Here is a 21376-nt window from a genome sequence, read left to right on the forward strand (position 1 = left end):
TGATGATCAGTGAGTATGGGCTGCTTTTTACAGCTTTTTACTCACTGATCATCAGTGTAGTGTCAACACATAACACACCACACAGTCCCCACACAAGTCCCCAAAACACACATGTCCCCAAATAATAAAAACACATGTCCCTAATAATAAAAACATGTCCCCCACATATGTCCCACTAAAATCACATGTCCCAATGATTATCTGCACACATATGTACGTGATCACCTGCACACATATGTACATGATCATTTGCGTACATATGTCCGTGATCACACAAACCAATTATTATACACTTAACGGATTTTTTTTTACCAAAAACATGTAGCAGAATACATTTTGGCTTAAATTTATGACAAAATTTGATTTTATTGGATTTCTTTTCAAATAGAAAAAAGAAAATATTGTTTTTTTTTTCCAAATTTCCGCTATTTTTGCGCTTATATCGCAAAAAAAAAAAAACGGAGTCGTGAATAAATAACACCAAAATAAAGCTCTATTTGTGCGAACAAAATGATAACAATTTCATTTGGGTACAGTGTAGCATGACCGCGCAATTGTCACTGAAAGCGCTAGAGCGCTGAAAGCTGAAAATTGGGCTGGGAAGGAAGGGGGTGAAAGTGCCCTGTATTGAAGTGGTTAAACAAAAATAAGAAATCGCAATAAGCATTTATTGATTGGTTTGTGCAAAATTTATAGAGTCTACAAAATAGGGGATAGATTTATGGCATTTTTATTAATAATTTTTTTTTTTTTACTAGTAATGGCAGCGACGTTATGGGGGACACATCGGACAATTTTGACCCATTTTTGGGACCATTGGCATTAATACAGCGATCAATGCTATAAAAAATTGTATTGATTACTGTAAAAATGTCACTGGCAGTGAAGGGGTTAAACACCAGGGGGGCGGGGAGGGGTTAAGGGTGCCCTAAGGCGTGTTTCTAACTGTCTGGGGGATGGGCTAGCAGTGACATGACACTGATTCGCTGCTCCCAATGACAGGGAGCAGACGATCAGTGTCCTGTCATTAGGCAGAAAGGAGAGATGCTGTGTTTACATCAGCATCTCCCGTTCTTCAGCTCCATGCCACGGTCGCGGGTATCCCGCAGGCACGGAGCTCGCGGCAGAAAAGTACAAGGACGTTACTTTGCCCAGCCACGCCACTCTGCCGAAGTCAAGGAGTGCCAGAGTAAGTTAATAAAACATACCTTAGTCTACACAACAGAAGGCTTCCTCTATCTGTGCAAATAGGTTGCTGCAGCCATAACCTGGATCGCTCAGTGATAAAAGTGGAAATCTAGGAAAGGAAAACCCTATCCAAGATGATGTTAATTAAAATAGGATTTTTTTTTGTCACACTTAGGCCGCGTACACACGGGCGGACTGTTCGCCCAACTTTGTCCGCTGAACAGTGTTTCAGCGGACAGTCCGCTCGTGTGTGGGCTTCAGCGGACAGTTTCAGCGGACAGTCTGACGAACAAAGTTTTTCAGAATTTCCGTAAGACTGTCCGCTGAAACTTGGTTTGAGCGGACAGTCCGCTCGTGTGTAGGCTTGTTCGATAAACTAAGTCTCGCGCATGCTCAGAAAGAATTTACACGGCGAAGGTTGCATTGCAGTGTATTGGACTTCGAATTTCTCGTCCCGTCGTACGTGCCGTTCACGTCATCGCGCAAGTTTTCAGCGGACTGTTCGTTCGTCGTGTGTGGTCAAGTCCGTTCATGCTAATTTTGAACGGACTGTTTGTCAAACTGTTTGACGAACCTAGTTGGGCGGACAGTCCGCCCGTGTGTACGCGGCCTTACCTGTAAAATCCTTTTCTTTGAGTACATCATGGGACACAGAGTTAGGCTAATATTCATCATCTACTGGGTTATACACCATCTCTAGGTGAATGGACAATGGTAGACAAAGTTTTAGACAGGCAGTGATCCCTTATATAACCCATCCCATACAGAAAGTATATCAGTTTTGCAGCAAGCACTAAAGCCTCAAAAAAGAGGGGAGGGATCTCTGGTGTCCCATGATGTACTCAAAAGGATTTTACAGGTAAGTATGATGAAAAAATCCTATTTTATTTTTCATACATCATGGGACACATAGGCTAATATTCATTACCTACTGGAACGTCCCAGAGCAATAGCCCTGAGTGGAGGGAGACACCCTGCCAAACAATGGCCATTAAAACTTATATGGCAGCCCTCAGTATACTATGGTTGAAAGCCGAATCCTCGGCTGCTCGAACATCCACTTGATAAAATTTTGTGAACGTATGCACTGAAGACCAGGTAGCAGCCTTACAAATCTGAGCCACAAATACCTGATGGCGAAAAGCCCAGGAGGATCCTACACCTCTGGTAGAATGAGCTCTCATCCTAAAAGGGAGGAGCTTTACGTTTCAGACCATAGGCCAGAATGACCAACTGACGGTCCCAATGAAAAATAAAATACAGAAACCTCTAATCTGGGATTTTGGAGGCAATAAAAAAATAATTTACAATAAAATTCATTTACTGTATATATTAATAGAAAAAGTTAATTCATTAAATTGTAATATATTATAGCTGTACAAAATAAAAACATTAGATATTAACTACTAGAGGTCGACCGATATGGGTTTTTCTCTGGCCGATGCCGATGCCGATATTTAGAAATCATGGCGGCCGATAGCCGATATATGATGCCGATTTTTTTTGGGCCGATATGTTAGGCCGATTTTATTTTATTTATTTATTTTTTTCCTTTTTTATTTTATTTTTTAATCCCCCTTGATCTAACACACCTTTCCCACTGGGGCGTTTTTCAGGCGCTTTTGGGCTAAAAATAGCGCCTGTAAAATGGCTCCCCTGCAGTCTGTGTGAAACTTTCACACTGAGGCGATGCGCTGGCAGGATCTTAAAAAAAAAAAAGTCCTGCAAGCAGCACGTTTGGAGTGGTGTATACCGCTCCTCCACCACTCCTGCCCATTGATATGAATGGGCACCACTGCTGAAGCGCATGCAATGCGATTTGGCAGCAGTGCTTCATGGGCGCATTTAACCTATTCCTTGGCCGCTAGCTGGGTTATATGTGCCCCACTAGCAGCCAAATAGCACCGCTAAAATGATGGTAAAGAGCCGCTAAAACTTGCGTTTTACCATCAACGCCTGCCTGCTCCAGTGTGAAAGCAGCCTTTATAAGTGATACAGAAAATTTCTTACATTTAAACATTTATTAAACAAAACAAACCTCCAATCAGTTTACTTGTATGTATGATTTAGATTAAAAAAAAAAAAAAAACCTATATATTAAATAAAAAAACAGGTAGTCAAAACTTTTGTACGAAAAAAAAAAATGGGCTAACTTTACTGTTTTTATTTTATTTTTATTTTTTAAATAGTGTATTTTTTTCCTAAAAAAAATGCATTTGAAAGACCTCTGTGCAAATGCCGTGTGACATAAAATATTGCAACAACCGCTATTTTATTCCCTAGGATCTCTGCTAAAAAAATATATATAATTTTTGGGGGGTCTAAGTGATTTTCTGGCAGAAAATACTGGATTTTTACTTGTAAGCAACAAGTGTCAGAAAAGATTTAGTCTTTAAATGGTTAAACTGAGAACTTCTACACACAGAGATGATTTCATTCATGAAGTGTAAACATTGTATCATTCTGTTCTTTTCTTGGCAGTCTGCCCAGAGAGGAGGAAAGGGTTTCAATGACGACTCAGTCAACTTACACTGACTGAAATGACTTCTGTAATAGAAAAGTCCCGCTGTAGTTCTAAATCGGCTTTTTATCAGCTCAAATCGGCCGATGCCGATTATTTAAAAAACTGCAAATATCGGCCGATATATCGGTCGACCTCTATTAACTACTTCAGCCCCGGAAGATTTTACCCCCTTCCTGACCAGAGCACTTTTTGTGATTCGGCACTGCATTGCTTTAACTCACAATTGCGCAGTCGTGCGACGTGGTTCCCAAACATAACTGAAGTCCTTTTCCCCACAAATAGAGCTCTCTTTTGATGGTATTTGATCACCCCTGTGGTTTTTATTTTTTTTGCGCTATAAACAAAAAAAGCGACAATTTTGAAAAAAAAAAAAAAAATCCTCCAAAAATATATATATAAAAAAAATAAAAAATTACCCTCAGTTAAGGCAGATACGTATTATTCTACATATTTTTGGTAAAAAAATAAGTCGCAATAACAGTATATTGATTGGTTTGCGCAAAAGTTATATCGTTTACAAAATAGGGGATAGTTATGGCATTTTTATGAATTTATTTTTTATTATTTTTTTTTTTACTAGTAATGGATGCAATCTGCAATTTTTATTTTGACTGCGACATTATGGCAGACACTTCAGACATTTGACACATTTTTGGGACCATTGTCATTTATACAGCAATCAGTGCTATACAAATGCACTGATTCCTTTGTAAATGACACTGGCAGTGAAGGAGCAGGGTAAGGGTTAAGTGTGTCCTGGGTCTATTTCTAACGGGGGGGGGGCATGGCTACACATGACACATCGCTGAACTCTGCTCCCAATCGCAGTGACACTGTCACTAGGCAGAACGGGGAGATGCTCGTTTACATTAGCATCTCCCTGTTCTTCCTCCCCGTGAGACGATTGTGGGTATCCCCGTGGCAATAGCGTCTGCAGGATCCGCAAACTGACTCACGGAGGTACCAGGCGGCGATGCGCATGCAATGGCACGGCGGCAAATTTAAAGGGACGTACCTGTACGCCCATTTGGCTGTCCGTGCCATTCTGCTGACGTACATCAGCATGTGCCGATCGGGAACCGGTTAAGAAGAAATGAAAGTGATACTGCCTACTACATGATATGACAACCACTTGTAAAAACAGGTGGTGCTGAGTAGTGGTTATCCAACGCATTTCAATATTTAATGTTCAGTAAATCTTTATCAGGAATTCTATCACTGTCTATAGATCAAAAATTGCAATGTTAGAAAGTGCACATATAAATAGATATAATATAATATAATATCTCTTATTGTATCCACATAATAACTTTTTTCTTCCATGTTCACAGCATAATAACAGATGCATTCCACATGTAGAGGCAAGGAAACATCCTTCATCCACCAAATCTGCCACTCATCCTCAACAGGATAGTTGTATATAAATGAATCCCCAAAAATTTCCCTCACAAGACATATCCCAGCAGCTGTATAAAAACATAATTTAAGACAAACCCTCCTCTCTTCGGTTCACAGCAGTAGTGGAGTGCAAGAAATTGCCAAAAAAAAAAAAAAAAAAAAAAAACACACACACACACACACACACACACACACACACACCTTAATGTTAGGTCTAAAAGGGCACAAGAAAACTCTTCAAATTGGATTGAGACTGTCAAAAGGCCGCTGGATGATTGCATATACTCCGTTGTTGGAATGCAGAGGAGAGAAATGGCGCCGTATGCCATCCCCAGCATCCCTTTATGTGGTCTAGGGTGCAGGTAATGATGCACCACCTGAGTAACGCCACATATCTGGCTGGATATGGATGCAGTCATCACATGACACCTGATGTCAGACGACACCCAACGTGGCACATGCGGCCATTGCACCTGGGCCAGGATGTCACTCCAGGTCATTTCCTGTTTCCCGGATGTAAACATCCAGGATAACAGGGCAAACACCATGATGGTGACCTAATGGGCAGAAGCAAATGAGTTGCCCCCTGCATAAAAGTTCGGACCAGCGAATGGGAGGCTAAAGTCCTTTGGAAGAATACTGACAGGGCCGAAATCTGACCTCCGATTGTACTCAAAGCCAATCTGATTTCCACAGCTGACTGTAGAAAAGAGAGAGATTTCTTCCAAACACGTATTTCCGAGGGTGCCATTTTCTGGCTTCACACCAAGCAATAAAAGTCTTCCAGACATTACGATAGATCTTCCAAGTGACAGCTTTTCTAGCATTGACCGAGTAGACACCACTGGTCCTGAGATGCCACAGTCCTTCAATACCCTGGCTTCAATAGCCATGCCGTCAAATTTAGACACTGTAAATTGGGGGGGAATATAGGACCTTGAGGCAGTAGATCTGGCAGCGTTCAAAGCCCGTCTATTGCCAATCTCAAATTCACCAGGAACCAGGGCCTTCTGCCTGGTGTCACCAGAATGACTGGAACCTCCTCTCTCTGAATCCTCCGCAACAAATATGTAAGGAGAGGAATCGGGGGGGGGGGGGGGGCGGAGGGGCGAAGAATAAACCAGTGAGTACTGGCTCCATGGAATTACCAGAGGATCCCTTGTTCAGGACACAAACTGCTGTAGATTGTTGTTGAACATGGATGCCAATAGGTCGGCCTCTGGCCATCCTCAATTTTCTTGGAACACCCCTGAGTGTAGGGACCATTCCACCCGGGCAGATCTGCTGCCGGCTGAGATAATCTGCCTACCAGTTCTCTACTCCTGGGTTATGGACTGCCAATATAAAAGTCGGCACATGTCCCTCTGCCCAGGCTAGTATGTGGTTCGCCTCCTTCAGAGCTGAACGACTCCTGGTACCGCCTTGGTAGTTTATATAGGCCACTACAGTGGCATTGGCAGACTGAACCCTGATGAGGCAGTCCTGAAGCTTCATCGTCCAGGACCGTAGGGGGCCAGACATACTGCCCGTAACTCCAGGACGTTGATGGGCAGGATCTGTTCTGTTCTCGACTGGCATCTGTGGTCCGTACTCTCCAAGTTACCGGGAGGAAGGATCTTCCCTGTCGCAGGTTCTGAACCTGCGACCACCAGTTTAGGCTTAAGCGTGCCCGAGGAGATAACAACATTGGATAATCCAGGGCTTGTACTCTCCTGTTCCAAGCCAACAAGATATCTTGTTGTATAGGCCTGTAATAGAACTGGGCATAGGCACTGCCTCAAAAGGAGGACACCATCCTTCCTAGAAGACTCATACAGAGCCGAATGGAGGGTTGTCTGGTGCACCTGATCCTTCAGGGCACAGATCCTTACAGGTGGCAAAAATAACCTTGCTTGGACCGTATCTAGGATCAGACCTAAATACTTCAGACTTTGAGCTGGTCTCAAGGCTGACTTTTTGGTATTTATGACCTAGCCTAAGCTTTCCAAAAACCACACTGTGCAGATTATGCTCTGTTCTAGAGCCTGTAGTGAGTGATCTGAGCAGTAGGTCATCCAGATACTCACGCAGATCCTTGGGCCCTTAAAAGACCCAGTACTTTGTGAACACCCTGGGAGCTAGGCAAGCCTGAAGGGTAGAGCCACAAACTAAAAATGACATTTCTCTACTGCAAATCGCAGGAACCTCTGATGAGGCTGAAAGATAAGTATGTGTAAATACGCGTCCTTTATATCGATGGTGGCTAGAAAGTCTCCCATCTGGAGTGAGGCTACAACTGAGCAGACAGACTCCATCCGAAAGGACTGGATTAGTAGATACTGGTTCAGGGATATTAGATCCATAATGGGCTTTGTGTTCCTATTTGGTTTCTCAACCGTAAACAGGTTCAAATAAAACTCCATGCCCCTTTTGGATACAGGAACCTGTACAATCGCTCCTTGATGCACTAAATGATCTAGTGCCTGAAACAGTAAGTATTTTTGGAGGATCCAAGGGAACACTGGATCTAAGAAACCTCTGGAGGAGGAACCCCCCCCCCCTTAACTCCAACTTGCAACTGCAGGATATAGTTGAGGTGACTTGTCCTGAGCCACTGTTCTCCAAATGCCCGCAAAGTGCAGCAGCCTGCCCCCCCACCTGACAGAGTGGGGTGGCGTCCCCTCAAAAAGGGGGCTTGGTGCCAGGTTTAGAAGAGCTTTGGACCCAAGGCTTTTTCTGGCCCTGGCCTCGCCCCCGGCTCTAGCACCCTGTTGGAGGGGGAACAGCCTTGGCGCTGAGACACCTGAGGAAACAGAGCTCTTCCCTCCAGAAATCTTTTGGATATATTTGTCTAAATCATCACTAAACAAAAAAGGAAGCTCAGCTGACCAGTTCTTAAGCCACAAAATTCTGCGTATATGTACAGACAAAAGCCAAATGAGAAACCTGCTGTATCAAATCATTTAAGGTCAACAACAAAACACAGTGCTAGAGGTTCCTGGTTAGGCCTGTCAGGCCGTCTGACCCGATCCTTTACGGACTGGCAGATACCAATTGCTGCAACAGCTTGATGAATAGCTGAACTGGCCAAAGAAAAGGAAGCCTTTAATAGTGACTCCAGTTTCTTGTCAACAGGGTCTTTCAAGAGCAGTGTATTATCCACCAGACAAGTTAAGTTCTTGTTTAAGGAAGGAGACTGCTGCATCTACAGCTGGCATGCTCCACTTCATAATGAACTTTTCATCCATGGGAAGAAAAAAAAAAAAAAAAAGGGAAAAACCTCTAATGCCCCGTACACACAAGCAGAATTTCCGACAGAAAAATAAAAATCAGACAGGAGCTTTTCATCGTATATTCCGACTGTGTGTATGCCTCATAGGACTTTTTACGTTGAAAATTCTGATGCCCTAGAAAGAGAACAAGTTCTATATTTTTCCGACAGAAACAATTCCTAATCGGGGAAACAGCTCGTCTGCATGCTGTTCCGACGTACCAAAAACAACGTATTCGCCGAAGCAAGTACGAGACAGAAGCCATTGGCTACTGGCTATTGAACTTCCGTTTTCCAGTCCCGTTGTTCATGTTGTACTTCACTACGTTCTTGACGTTCGGATTTTGGTGTGACCGTATGCAAGACAGCTTGAGCGGAATTCCGCCAGAAAAACCTTCAGAAGTTTATTCCAACAGGAAAACCGGTCGTGTGTACAGGGCATTAGGAGGAACAAAAATCCTGTCAGGACATTCCCAATCAGCATACGCCACCTGTTCCAACAGTGGGTGTAAGGGGAAAGCCTGTGCAGCCTCAGGGAACCCAAAGACGACCAGGGCTCAGTAACCTCTGCAAGAGGCAACTTAAAAGTAGAACGAACCATCTCTGTAGGAGTCTGGATCAAAAGACTATGCGACTGAGAGGCAGACCCCAACTGGATATCTTCTTGTCCAGATTGCTCAGAAGTAGACTCATCTGCTAGGCCCTCCACAGGATCTCGAGCTTTTATAGCTCTTCTCAATCCTCAACCCATTCCTGCTCCAAACTAGGAGGCTCAGGGAAGGGGTATCTGTAACGCTTCTTGCCACCCTGTGGGACTGGAGGCAGTCATGCCATCAATCCTGTTCTCTAACCCGGCAAGGGCTGCAGACAGTTTATCCTTGGTGATAAAGGGTGAAGCAGCAGCATTGACTGTAGGCACAATACCAGATAGGCGCATCAGCTCAGATTGCCCAGAAGCCTCTGGTCTTTCAGGAGATACAACACTAGGGATACGACTAGGTTTAGCAAGAGCTACTAAGGACATAGGTGAGCCCTTCCCTGTAGCGTTAGTCCCACCCCTCTTTTTTGAAGCCACAAAAAGGGAGTACCTGGGTATAGTATTAACACATCTCAGAGGGGAGACCCATTAATAGGGCTCACCAAGCCCCTATGCAACAATCCTGCTAAGCACTTTAGACTGCCAAGCAACACCTGGTGACTCACATGACCCCGGATAAGGAGAAATTAACCTTTGCTAACTCCTGGTTCAGAGCCTGCTCTGTGTACCACAGCTGCCTTTTGGGAGCACCACCAGCTTAAATAAGATGGCTGTGCGCGAGGCGGGCAACGCATGCTTGCACATGCACCTGCACTATCTCGGTAAATGGTCACGGCTGCATCTGCATATGATGCGAATCTCCAAGTGCCCAGATTAGGCTACGGCACATGCGTGCCTCCATTTGCGCATACTACTTATGGCAAAGCCGCATGCACCATGGCCACTAAACGAACAAACTGCTGAGCACAGCAGTGCTCTTGTGACGCATGACAGTGTGCCATGGCGAACTGTCATGCGCCATCATACAGGTTAAAAAAACAGCCAGACTCAAGCAAAAAAGGTACACTTTGCAAACACCCACAGCTAGCCCAAAACTCCCCCGTATGGTCAACGCACACAGGTCTCCAGCCTCTAGCTAGATTGACTGATTGTTACAATCACTGGGACACCTCATAATAAGTAAATAAGGGGGTTTCACTTACCCGTCCAGGCGCAGGTCTGCTTAGAAACTAAGAGCCCAATCTTCACCCATTACGATGGGTTCACATCACTTGAGGACCTTCAAGGACTAGGTACCCTTTTCATGCTTAGGGTCTACTTCCTTGGCCCTTTACAGCACCCTGCAGGCATGCTTTAGCGCTGTGGTGTCCAGCCCCTGGAGGTCACATTACAGGCAAAACTTTGCAGGATCTTGTGTTTTCTTTGCGAGGTTCGGGTACCATTTATCTAAGCATATTGAGCCTATGTCAAATGGATCCGATCGGTCAATCCCTTGATTCATTTAAGAACCGTTTGTGGGACTAGAGCAGTGTTTCTCAAATCCAGTCCTCAGGCCCCCCCCCCCCCCCCAACAGGTCATGTTTTCAGGTTTTCCATTATTTTTCACAGGTGATTTGATCAGTTTCACTGCCTTAGCAATTACCACAGCCGTTTCATCTAAGGGAAATCCTGAAAACATGACCTGTTGGGGGGGCCTGAGGACTGGATTTGAGAAACACTGGACTAGAGACCTGGAGCTCAGAGTTCAAACAAACTTGCCCATCCACCTTGTAGACACTGGTAAAAAAAACAGATGTACTTCCGGTATGGGAGGGGTTATATTGGAGATCATTTCCTGTCTAAGACTTTGTCTACCAGTGTCCATTCACCTAGAGATGGCGTATAATCCAGTAGCTAAAAGAATACTAGCCTTACTCTGTGTCCCATGATGTATGAAAAATAAAATCAACGCTCAAGTTGCTAACTGATTGCTAGTGGAAAGCTGCTGACACAGTACATTGATAATCAATACAACAACTAATACAGAAAAAAAGTTCCAGGCACACCTTACACTGTATGAAGAATAATACAATTGCAGATATAAACAGTGAAATATTCACAGCAATTCTTAACAGTACAAATAAACAGATAATATTTTATATAAAATAATTGCACACACTGTATAATTGGTGACATCCAAAACAAGTCCATATAAACTTCTTACTTAGTGACCCTCATACATTGAGAGAGAAATTATATTAAATATATATATATATATATATATATATATATATATATATATATATATATATATATATATATATATATATATATATATATATATATATATTAGCAGAGCGTCCCGGAGAGAGCCAGGAAAAGTCCTGTTCGGGGTTTATACCTCTCCCAGGCTCCTCTCATACACGTTCAGAAATCTGTGATCCATGATCCAGTCCGGATCTTGGTCCTCTTCCCCAGGCTAATTTAATTTAATCTCACCTGAGCAGACAGCCTTTGCTCTCTGCCTGGGACATTCACACGAAGTTGGTCTGTGAAGAGAGTGAGGTTGGTAAAACCTGTAAAGCAGTTCTTTGTAGAGACTGACAAGCGTTAGGCTTGGTCAGCCTGGTAGTGAGGGCCTCCAGATTGTATAGCTAGAGCCGTGACACGGCTAGGTCTTTTGTGTTTTGCTACTTTGCCGTTTGTTTTGTTTTTCTGGAGCCCTGTACAGCACCTGTATATAGCACAAATAAACACAGCACTGTTGGTCACTTAATCTCTGATTTGGTATCTGTGCCTGAGAAACTGCTCATCCCAGGGAGCTTTCAACCCGTTACCTGTCCCACAGGTTACTATATATATTATGATCAAACACAAAAGGAGGCATTAAACTACTATGGCTTTTTAAAATATAAAACTCACATTGTGCCAAAAACCTAAGAAAAACCTAGGAATTCACTCTGCGTAGTGGTATCAATTCCTGTGTCCCTCAGCACAGCCATTGGCTTGTGCTGCTGTCAATCACATCCAATGATGCTGCCCATCAGGGGGAGGGGCAAGTGATACAGTGAGCGGCTATAGCCGCCGACTGTATCACGGGACCGCGCCCGCAAGTGCTTCTCACCATGCGAGGGTGCACGCATGAACGTGAGAAGTACTTGCTGGGGGAAGCAGAGACAGCCACCAAGGGACCCCAGAAGACCAGGTTCGGGGCCACTCTGTGCAAAACGAGCTGCACAGTGGATGCAAGTATAACATGTTTGTTATTAAAATGATAAAAAAATAAATAAAATAAAAAAATTAACTTTACAACCCCTTTAAGCCATGTCACAGAACATGTGATGCAATGGCTGTACAGATGTGTGGTCAGCCTGTCATTAATTTGTGACATGCAACTCCCAGGAACAGAAATATCCAGCCTCTTTATGCCGTACAGCCCTTTTCGATCATGCGACTGAAGTCTTATTTGTCTTTAATTTATTTTATTAATAAAATGTAGAGAAAAAAAAAAACGGTACCCGTACCCCCCAAAAGGTGCCAAATGTGGCACCGGTGGGGGGGGGGTAGGAGACGGAGAGTGAAACTTAACTTTAATAATGTTGTTTGTTCACTAAGGTACTATATATATATATATATATATATATATATATATATATATATATATATATATACACACACACTATGAGGGCTTCACAGAACAGCTGTATTTACATTGAGATTAAATTACTCACGGGTGGACTCTATTTACTAGTTAGGCAAGAGGTTCCACTAGATTTTCGTTAGGGGTATTAGAGTAGTGGGGGCTGAATACAAATGCATGCCACACTTTCCAGATAATTGTTTGTAAAAAATAAAATTATATATACATTTATCATTTTCCTTCCACTTCACAATTATGTGCCACTTTGTGTTGATCCATCACATAAAATACATGTTTTTGGTTGTAATGTAACAAAATGTGGAAGATTTCAAGGGGGTATGAATACTTTTTCAAGGCACTGTACAAGCGGTCCTGTTCCCCTGCATATCCTTATGATTATGGCAGCAAAAAGGATTAATGGATGGTACTCAAGTGGCTAAATCAAATGGTAAAAACCACAATCAAGTCCACCTTAATTCCAAGTTGTAACAAAATCTCAAAAGATAAAAAGGGTAGTGAATACTACTTCAGATAAATACTCAAGTTCAATCCTATAGCATCTTCCAAATTGCTCTATCACTATTGTTGTCTTAGGACAAGTGTCCTAAGATTATAGAAAAATGATACCTTAAAAGGTCAGATTTTCAACCAAATAATGCAGACCCTGCTAAGCGTGCTTACTTTAATAAACCCAAAACCAAAATATATTGCAGCTTATGAATCCTTAGATGTGATGACTGCATTCGTTTTCACCTCATGATCTAGCCAGCAACACACCTCCTGTATTAGAGTGTCCCCCACTCTGGATAAAGAAGCCCAGGGGCACAGCAGACAGCAGTGTTGTTAATCTGGGGGTCACAGTTTTTGTTTGTTGGGATAAAAGGTTTTACATGAATAAAATAAGAGCAGATTAGAAGAACCAGTCAGTGTAAAATGGTTTGTCTCAACACTCAACTAATGAGTTTGCAGGAGAGCTTGCTATGCAGACAAAACGGACTTACTGGCTGGATCACCAGGTGAAAAAAGAAAAAAAAATGCAATCCAATGCAGGCAAAATACCAAAGAATTGTTAATCTGCAATATAGTAACATTTGCTTTTGGGAATAATACCACTTTCATTTTGGCTTTGCTAGTCTGGCTAAACAGAAAGCCAGCATAAAATACACTACTAAAGTCGCATTTGGCATTCATTCTACTGGTCAGAATAATAATTTATTCTGGCCATTGAAGTGCATGAACAGTCGAATCAAAACACCCTTGAAAGCGATGTTTGATGCCGAATGTGCACAAGGCCCAACGTGTTTCTTGTATTTACCTGACATTGTGCAGGATTTTATACTTACAGAATAATAAATGTCCTGAGCTGATCTTGGCACTTTTTTTTTGTTTTCTTACCAAATCTAAGTAAAATACTTTTATACAGTAGCTGAAATACAAATCGCCACATATCTTGCAATCTCGCTTTGACACAGAACAATAGGAAATGCTGATTGACTACCAACAGGCCAACAAACCGTCACACCACCAGTGAGGATTTCCAAAAGCATACATTTACTCATAAAGTATGCTACATATAAACAAATATAGCTGCAGCCTTGTATTTTTTTGGTAACTTAACACAATGCCAAGAGATATCTTTGCATCTCTGCTTCCCCAAAGTTTCTGTGAGGTAGTGCATACACCAAGTACTGGTAACAAAGGGACAGTAAGGGCACCAGCAACTATCATTCAAGTAGCTTGGAAGCAGGAGCAGGGGAGGAGTGATTTGCCATAGTGCTGTGTGTTTGCATGGACAGAGCCAGCTGGAAGGGTGCATGTGGGGGGCCCCATAGGACATTGTGAGAGAAAGGAGCCATCCTAAAACTGGAAAGGGGGGGGGGGGGGGGCAATGATCAGGGGATAGCATTGAACTGGATGAAAGGCAATGCTTCATACAGGAAGAGAAGCAATACAAGGCTGTATTATAAGGTTTAAATGTACACGGGACGTTTTTACAACCTCTCCTGAATGATATAACTTGACAGATAGTAACCAAATTTGAAACATCCATTTTGCCATGTTTAGATCCAGCATTTAGAAGCGCTTGAAAAAAAAAAAAAATATTTAAAAAATTTTCAGAATAACCAAAAATGAAAAAACGCCTGTAAACAAAAGACAGTAAGGCCTCATGTACACGGGACGCTCTGAACTCCTTTTTTTGGCACTGTGAAACCTGCGCTTAAAACGCCCATTTAGCCACATTTGCGACTAGAAGCGTTTATTAAGATTACCTCATTTAAGACCCTCCCCAAGCTCAAAAAACATTGCAAGTTAACTATTTCAGCCATTTTGACCAGAGTGAGTAGCAGCAGCAGAGAGAGCAGTTGTCTAGTTGTATTTGCCTCTATTTCTGTGCTTTTTTTTTTTGTAATGGATCCCATGATGAGCATATGTGAGGAAATGCTCCTGACATTGCTCTTGAGGTTAGAAAGACGTAGAAAATTGCGTGAGAGGTCCAGAGTCAGAGTTCGTCGCTATTGGACCCATCCTTTGATTGCGCAACAAACGTCGGCAGGATATTTTGGAAACATACGTACAGCTGCGTACCTAGCCCGACTTTTTTTTTTTTATTTAACACGCATGTCCATTGCCACATTTGACCTACCTGAAAAAGTATAAACTATATATGGTCTGAAGTAATTAAAACATTTTTAACTATTTTTTTATGTTTTTTTCATTGTTTTCCATCATATTTTTGTCTTTTCAGGTCTAAAATATAGGGCACCTTTAAAAAACGCTTATAAACGAAAACACGTCTAAAGGTGGGCACCCACGTTTAGCGTATGAAACGTAGAAATCTTCTGCATCTGAACCCTTTTTTTGCTTCCAAAGAAACGCTGTTAAACACAAGTGCAAAAAAGTCAATAAACAAGACTGCGTACATGGCCACATAGGACAACATTGAATGAGTTCAGAGTTGGGGAAAAAAATAAAAAAATAAAAAATAAAGTAAAACTGCCTCTGAACGCACATTTAACAGCAGCAGTGTACACGAGGCCTAATCAGCACTTGAACTAGATGGAAAAAAAAAAAAAAAAGGAAGGTGGTTTTTAACCGCTTCAATACTGGGCACTTTTGCCCCCTTTCTGCCCAGGCCAATTTTTCACCTTTCAGTGCTGTCGCACTTTGAATGACATTTACAAAAAAAAAAAAAAAAAAAAAAAAAAAGAAAGAAAGAAAAAAAGCGTTGTTAGTTTCTGTCAGAAATTTTTGTAAATAAGTAATTTTTCTCCTTCACTGATAAGGCTACACTGAAAGGCAGCACAGACTTTGCTTACAGATGGGCACAGTTGGGGCTGCCCTCATGATCTGTAGAGGTTACCTGTGAGGAGATGCCACTGATCGGCTCTCCTTGCCTCACAGTATTAAGGTTTGAACATGCACTAGACAGATTTAGGCCCCTTTCACAACACTGCAACTTCAAAGTTGCACGATTTTGTCGCAAATCGCGGCCGCAATGTCAGTTAATGCCAAAGTAGTGCAGGGACTACTTTGAAGCCGGAACAACTTGAAGTCATACTAATATGAATGGTGGTCATTGGAAATCATGGGAAACGATTTGTCATACTACTTTGCAGCCCCAAATTGTGGGACAAGTTGTACAAGCGAGAAAGGGCCCTTAGCAATTGTGATATACAATATCTTTATAAATAAAACCAAGTTTCATAAACAAACAGAAATATTGCTTTTTGACAAACAGAAGCACAACTTCACAGTATAAAAAAAATAAAAAGGAAGAAAAACAAACGATAAACTTTATTGACTGTAATGTCGTTGCAGATAGTACCTGAATACATTACCAACATTAAAGGGGTTGTAAGAAGTCTCAAGGTTTTTCACCTTAATGCATATGCATTAAGATGAAAAAACTTCTGTGCTGCAGCTTTCCTCCAGAGTCCCTCTTTTTCTTACCTGAACCCATTCATTCCAGCAACTAGCACAAGACCAGCAGCTCCAGCCACTGTTTCTATCCTCATTGGATAGATTGATAGCAGAAGGAGCCATTGGCTCCCGCTGCTGTCAATCAAATCCAGCGACAGGAGAGCAGGGTGCGGGGCCAAGTCAACAGCTTAGTAGATGCTCCCAACATCTGGGTATTATATTGTGTGTTTTGTGCATTAAAATTCATTCAAGGGTATTTTTCAAAACAAAATTGAGTTTAAAAAATGCTGTGCGCGAGACAAAAAATTGCAACATCCACCATTTTATTCTCTAGGGCAGACATCACTAAATGGTGGACCGCGGTCCAGACGTTCCCACCGTCCCATCCGGATCAACCGCCACATCCCATTTAGGAGCTGGCTCTTACACTCAGCCGCCGTCACTGCTGTCATCCTCATCAAGATGACATCAGAGGCAGCGACATCCCCAGATGGAGGGCATGAGCTGTCAAGTTAACCAGCAGGTAGAGCTGCACTAATAATCTGATCACGAGCCTACCCCCCCCCCCCCCCCCTCGCAAAAGCTATTTCCTGATTCAGTGCAGTGTTCTCTGCTTATAGCTGACAAAAAAAAAAAAACACACAGGCATCCTGCCAAATGAGGGAAGTTTAATCACTTAAAGTGGTTGTAAACCCTTACAACACACTTTGACCTACAGGTAAGCCTAGATTAAGACTTTCCTGTAGGTCTAAGAAATATCTCCTAAACCTACGTGGTTTAGGAGATATTTTCTGAAAGACAGGCACCGCTGTCTACGGCGCATGCGCCGTAGACAGCAGCGGGCAGGCGCACTGAGCGCGTCGCAGTTAACGGAGATATGCCATGGCTCCCGTGCGCATGCACAGGAGTGACGTCATCGCGGCTCCGACGAATGACATCACCGGAGCAGCGAGACCCACCAAGAAGATGGAGGCTCCCGACTACAGGGGACAGCGGTGACTTTGCTGGCTCCTGTGTCAGGTAAGTGGCACATAATGGACTACTATGCGATGCATAGTAGTCCATTATGCTTTACCTTTGCAGGGAATCAAAGAGAAAGTAAACCCATCAGGGTTTACTTCCTCTTTAATGTGATCAGAGCCACGCATGCACAGCTCAGACCATTTATGTCTCCTGCTGTGGTGATTCCTGTGCACACATGTAGAAATGATGACATGACAGCCTAGCCATTCAAGTAGCTGAAGATACAGAACCTGGAAGGAAGAGCAGGTGAAGATGGAAGCACCAGGACCAAGGGGGCCCAGTTGAGGAGGACTCTGTTTGCAGGGAAGTCTGCCATATTGTGGTCATATGCTGTGTACATCCCAATGATAAGGTTAGAAGAGTGCACAGTGGGTGTGTCTGAGAATTGCTCACTTCCATCCCAAGCTAGGGTTCCCAGGTCACCAAAGGCACTAGGTAGGCTGTGCATCCTGCAACGTGTAATGTCTCTCATTGCATTACAACAAAGATGGAGGTAGAAACTACATGTACCATGCACACTAGAAAGCCTCTATGACAGAGATATACTGTGCAGCCGGGAGTTGTGTGCACGCTGCATCCTCTCACCACACAAAGCTCTGCGAGGAGCAGTGATTGGGATCCTTCCTGACTAAAACACACAGCCCTGTCTGTATACAAAGATCAGCCAGTCCCCCTCCTCTCTCTCACTCACCCGCTCACACCGCCGTACTAGGCTGCTAAAATGGCGCGTCTTCCCCGGCCAAGCCGCCTCCTTCTCCCGTCTTCTTCTCCCAATCACGGAGCCTGCGTACGGGGTCGTCTACGTGAAGTATCAGGGGCCTTCCAATGAGGCAGGCCTAGAGACGAGAGAGCGGGAAGAGGGGGGTGTGTGTTACTAACCACACACCGAGCACGGCTCATAGTACGACAGGCGGCGGCAATGGCTGCTGGGAGATGGTTGAGGCAGCACACCTCAGGGGCCACGCCGAGATCCTCACACAATTCAGGGGCCACACTAGGCCCCTTTACACAATTTAGGGTACAAGCTGGTCCCCTTTACACTATCAATGGTCCAGACAGCTCGGGGTCCACACTGGGCTCCTCCCACTGCTCGGGGTCCACACTGGGCTCCTCCCACTGCTCGGGGTCCACACCGGGCTCCTCCCACAGCCCGGGGTACACACCGGGCTCCTCCCACAGCTCGGGGTCCACACCGGGCTCCTGACACAGCTCGGGGTCCACACCGGGCTCCTGACACAGCTCGGGGTCCACACCGGGCTCCTGACACAGCTCGGGGTCCACACCGGGCTCCTGACACAGCTCGGGGTCCACTCCGGGCTCCTGACACAGCTCGGGGTCCACTCCGGGCTCCTGACACAGCTCGGGGTCCACTCCGGGCTCCTGACACAGCTCGGGGTCCACTCTGGCCGGGCTCCTGACACAGCTCGGGGTCCACTCTGGCCGGGCTCCTGACAGCTCGGGGTCCACACTGGGCTCCTCCCTCAGCTCGGGGTCCACACTGGGCTCCTCCCTCAGCTCGGGGTCCACACTGGGCTCCTCCCTCAGCTCGGGGTCCACACTGGGCTCCTCCCTCAGCTCGGGGTCCACACTGGGCTCCTCCCACAGCTCGGGGTCCACTCCAGGCACCTTCCTGCCCAGCCCAATTTTGAGCTTTCAAAGCTGTTGCACTTTGAATGACAATTGCGTGGTCGTGCAACACTGTACCCAAATTAAATTTTTATAATTTTTTTCCACAAATAGAGCTTTGTTTTGGTGGTATTTGATCACCTCTACGGTTTTTATTTTTGTTAAACAAATAAAAAAAGCCTCAAAATTATGGGAAAAACATTTTTTTTGTTTCAGTTTCAAAACTTTGTAAATAAGTACGTATTCTCCTTCAGTGATGGGGCTGTACTGATGGGCACCAATGAAGTGGCACTGATGAGGTGGCATTGATGGGCACTGATATGTGGCACAAATTGGCACTGATAGCTGGCACCGACTGGTATGGATAGGCAGCATAGATGGGCACTGATAGGCGGCATTACAGTGCCTTGCGAAAGTATTCGGCCCCCTTGAACTTTTCAACCTTTTGCCACATTTCAGGCTTCAAACATAAAGATATAACACTTTTAATTTTTTGTGAAGAATTACCAACAAGTGGGACACAATTGTGAAGTGGAACAAAATCTATTGGATTTTTGAAACTTTTTTAACTAATAAAAAAATGAAAAGTGGGGCGTGCAAAATTATTCGGCCCCCTTGCGTTAATACTTTGTAGAGCAACCCTTTGCTGCCATTACAGCTGCAGGTCGCTTGGGGTATGTCTCTCTCAGTTTTGCACATAGAGAGACTGAAATTCTTGCCCATTCTTCCTTACAAAACAGATCAAGCTCAGTGAGGTTGGATGGAGAGCGTTTGTGAACAACAGTTTTCAGCTCTTTCCACAGATTCTCGATTGGATTCAGGTCTGGACTTTGACTTGGCCATTCTAACACCTGAATACGTTTATTTGTGAACCATTCCTTTGTAGATTTTGCTGTATGTTTGGGATCATTGTCTTGTTGGAAGATAAATCTCCGTCCCAGTTTCAGGTCTTTTGCAGACTCCAACAGGTTTTCATCCAGAATGGTCCTGTATTTGGCTACATCCATCTTCCCCTCAATTTTAACCATCTTCCCTGTCCCTGCTGAAGAAAAGCAGGCCCAAACCATGATGCTCCACCACCATGTTTGACAGTGGGGATGGTGTGTTGAGGGTGATGAGCTGTGTTGCTTTTACGCCAAACATATCGTTTTGCATTGTGGGCAAAAAGTTTGATTTTGGTTTCATCTGACCAGAGCACCTTCTTCCACATGTTTGGTGTGTCTCCCAGGTGGCTTGTGGCAAACTTTAGATGAGACTTTTTATGTATATCTTTGAGAAATGGCTTTCTTCTTGCCACTCTTCCATAAAGGCCAGATTTGTGCAGTGTACGACTGATTGTTGTCCTATGGACAGACTCTCCCACCTCAGCTGTAGTTCTCTGCAGTTCATCCAGAGTGATCATGGGCCTCTTGGCTGCATCTCTGATCAGTCTTCTCCTTGTCTGAGCTGAAAGTTTAGAGGGACGGCCAGGTCTTGGTAGATTTGCAGTGGTCTGATACTCCTTCCATTTCATAATGATTGCTTGCACAGTGCTCCTTGGGATGTTTAAAGCTTGGGAAATCTTTTTGTATCCAAATCCGGCTTTAAACTTCTCCACAACAGTATTACGGACCTGCCTGGTGTGTTCCTTGGTCTTCATGATGCTCTCTGCTCTTTCAACAGAACCCTGAGACTATCACAGAGCAGGTGCATTTATACAGAGACTTGATTACACACAGGTGCAGGGGCGGACTGACCAGTCGGTCACTCGGGCGCCGCCCGAGGGCCCGCAGACATTAGGGGCCCAGACTCGGCCATATGAGAGGCCACTTGCAGCGGCTGAATTACATGCCACGATGTAGTTGCTAACTGTGCGCTGATCCCCGCCGGCCCCTCCTTCCCCCGTCCATCCCAGGCCAGGTGCTTGTACTGTATGCATCGTGACATCACCTGACCTGGGACCAACGAAAAGAGTGGAGGGGCCGGCGGGGAGCAGCGCGCTGTTAGAAGTGTCTCAGGCTCAGCATCCAGTGACTCGGTGAGTGAAGCCGAGACACCAGGGGGCCGCCACACGTGATGGGGGGGGTACAGACAGATGCATGGGTCCCTCCATCCCACAGTGTCCTCCTGGCTGTGTGCATGTGCTGTGTGCATGTCCTCCTGGCTGTGTGCATGTCCTGTGTGCATGTCCCCCTGTGCTGTGTGCATGTCCTGTGTGCATGTCCCCCTGTGCTGTGTGCATGTCCTGTGTGCATGTCCCCCTGTGCTGTGTGCATGTCCTGTGTGCATGTCCCCCTGTGCTGTGTGCAT

General features: G+C 44.3%; 1 protein-coding gene across 1 annotated transcript in view; it reads right to left on the reverse strand.

The window, feature by feature from the left end:
• LOC143982759 (heterogeneous nuclear ribonucleoprotein R-like) overlaps positions 1-18512 on the reverse strand; it is a gene marked incomplete in the record, with an annotated part of 59653 nt that extends 41141 nt beyond the window's left edge. The window contains 1 exon segment of the mRNA XM_077481751.1: positions 18153-18512.
• Positions 18513-21376: the final 2864 nt, after the last annotated feature.

Source organism: Lithobates pipiens, unplaced genomic scaffold, assembly GCF_037356315.1.
Source record: "Lithobates pipiens isolate NorthernLeopardFrog02 unplaced genomic scaffold, aLitPip1_a1.2 Scaffold_16, whole genome shotgun sequence".
Classification (NCBI taxonomy): domain Eukaryota; kingdom Metazoa; phylum Chordata; class Amphibia; order Anura; family Ranidae; genus Lithobates; species Lithobates pipiens.